This window comes from Mus pahari, chromosome 3, assembly GCF_900095145.1.
Source record: "Mus pahari chromosome 3, PAHARI_EIJ_v1.1, whole genome shotgun sequence".
Classification (NCBI taxonomy): Eukaryota; Metazoa; Chordata; class Mammalia; order Rodentia; family Muridae; genus Mus; species Mus pahari.
The window spans coordinates 92426957-92429881 of NC_034592.1; the positions used below are offsets into that span (position 1 = coordinate 92426957).

Consider the following 2925-nt stretch of genomic DNA (forward strand, 5'->3'; position numbering starts at 1 on the left):
GGCCAGCCTGGTCTACCAAGTGAGTTCCAGGACAGCCAGGGCTATACAGAGAAACCCTGTCTCGAAAAACCAAAAAAAAAAAAAAAAAAAAAAAAAATAGAGAAGACGAACACTTTCTCAGCAGCCTATTCTCCCCTATAAAAATGTAAAATTCCCACCATACACACTGGCACTTCACTTAATGATATCATTTTGCACAGTCTTGTTTAGGCAAACATGTTTTTCAGATTTCATGAAGATAGCTTCCCTATCATATATAGACAAGAGATTTTTGCAAAAGCTATCTTGAACATCTGGGTCTTTCAGCTCCCTCTTCCATGATGTTTTCCGATCCTTATGTGTGGAGATTGTATTGTACATGTATCAGCTCAATATAGACATCCACAGTCAGTAGTAGGTTCTCATTTAGTGGCTATGTTCGTACTATGGCCTCTACCCTCACATGGTTAGTGAGATGGGTTTATAGTGAGTAATGTGAATTTCTTACTATTGAGCAGGCCTTAAGTCTAGCCAGGTGGCAATTGATTGCCCTCAAGATATAAATCTCTTTATTCTACCTTTGGGTATACCTTGCTGTGCTGGTCATTATTGTGGTTCATAGAAGTTACAGATGATTAGGACTCTTGCTTACTTTTCTCTCTTGGCATCTTACATAGTAACTTCTAGTAGTATAAGAGCTAGCCATCAATAAGTAGGTTTTCAGGTCCAATCTCTCTTGCTTAATTCAATTCCTGTGTCCAAAGTATGCTGTGTTTTCAGCATTAGGATTTTATCTTTAATTTCTAGGTGGAAACAAAGGAAAATAAAAGTAGCTTATATTAAATTGTGGGATTACTTGGACTTCCTGGCCAACAAATCAAACATAATTTCTATGCCTGGTGTTTGGGATTTTTGTTCTTGTATGGTTTATCAGGGCAGCACAATCACCCTTGGTGGTGTAATTTTAAGATACACCACACATACATATTCACACACACACAATGCCTCCCAATGCAAATAGAGAAATCTTTTCTTTAAAGGTTTATACTTACCGTAAGAAAAACTACAAATAGCATAGGAACATGTACAGTTCAATAACATTTTCAAAATCTGAAGTTTTTTACTCTTAATTTATCCTATTGGCTACAAGGTAACTCTTTGACAAGTGGCTTATTCACTTATTCTAAGGCAATGGACAATGAGAATAAAAAAATAAAGGCTGCATGGCAGAATCATATCTATATTTTATTCACCATGACACTAACTCTGCATGCTCTAAGTTTATATAGGTCTAGTATACACACACACACACACACACACACACACACACACACACACACATATACACACACACACATACACACACAAACAAACAACAATGAAAAATATGAATTTGAAAGACAAAAAGAGGGAAATACATGGGAAATTGTGAATGGAGGTATGAGAAAGAAAAATAATACAGCTATATTATAGATTCAAAAAACAAAATTAGTTTATAAACAGACAAAGGGATAGAGCATGTGCTAACAATGACAAGCATGATTAGCAAACAGTGAAAACAAAACTATAGACTGCTCTGCAAGAAAGTTAAATTCAAACATTCTATGTCACTCAAATGATGTATAGGGCAAGTAAAACTATTTTTAAATAAGTTTCAAATGTACTTAATTTTCTTTATTGATTATCCCAAATTACTGTAGAATCATTTTCAGTTTCTGTGACTGCTTGGGTCAACTTTCAGAAATTTTAATATCTGTATTACACATAAACATCTTTATTACACAGAGAAAAGTATTATAGTAGCATATTCAGATTTTTAAAATATTTCTGTTCTTGGTAAGTTAAGTTTTATTGAAATAATTGGACATCCAGAGATTCGCAAAAGAAAGAAAAAGTGAGAAACTAAGAGAATTATTCCTTGAAGACTAGGCATTAACTAAGGCAAGAACTTACAAATGAGGACCCTGAAGGGGAGCATTAAGAATCATGTAGGAAAGCCGGGGGTGGTGGCACACGCCTTTAATCCCAGCACTCGGGAGGCAGAGGCAGGAGGATTTCTGAGTTCGAGGCCAGCCTGGTCTACAAAGTGAGTTCCAGGACAGGCCAGGGCTACACAGAGAAACCCTGTCCCGAAAAAACAAAAAACAAAAAAACAACAACAACAAAAAAAGAAACATGTAGGAACTTCTTTAAAAAGGGTTTTCTGGCCTTCTCCAGATCTACTGAAGCAGAAGTTTTAGAGGCCATTTTAACCAATATTTTAAAAATATGCATTTTAAAAAATTTCTTGGTAGTTTCTATATGCATATAATTTGTGAATAATGAAAATATTTTAATTGCACTGTCTTGCTCAACTATAGCATTAAATGAAATTAGTCATTTGCTACTGGCCCTCCTGTCTCCAATTTAACTAGTTTAGATAATATGACTCTACCTTTTCTCTGTATTACTATTAAAATTAATCATTTTGTGATTGTACTAGATTCACGGATAGCTAGAATTTAGAGTCACACCCAAACATGTCATTTTTCCCCTTTTATAATTTGTTATATCTCTTTCTACAGTGAAAAAGATAGATGCATGAAATTTTCTAAACTGAGCTTCTACCTTGTGTTAGTCTCTGTAGATAATAATATCTCTTGCTCTTCAAACCCATATAGTGGAGGCTGCATTCAGCAATGTTAAATATGGTATCCAAAGCCACATAGTAGAGAATCAAGTCATCTGTATATGTTGCTGGATCCATCATGCCTTCATTGGACAGATATAATCAGATCTCTGTTAATATGCATACTACACATGCTCACTAAAAGTTTGTGGAGCATATGGAGATCAAAAACAGGGTACAACCTCCTTCTTGTGTTTTTGGTAGCTGATATTATAACAGACATGCTTTGAACCCACATTTGCAGAATGCATCCAGGTTCTGGATGATACTCAGCTTTA

General features: G+C 35.1%; 1 pseudogene; it reads right to left on the reverse strand.

Moving 5' to 3' along the window:
* Positions 1-2725, reverse strand: part of LOC110317987 — a 16957-nt pseudogene extending 14232 nt beyond the window's left edge.
* Between the last annotated feature and the right edge of the window lie 200 nt (positions 2726-2925).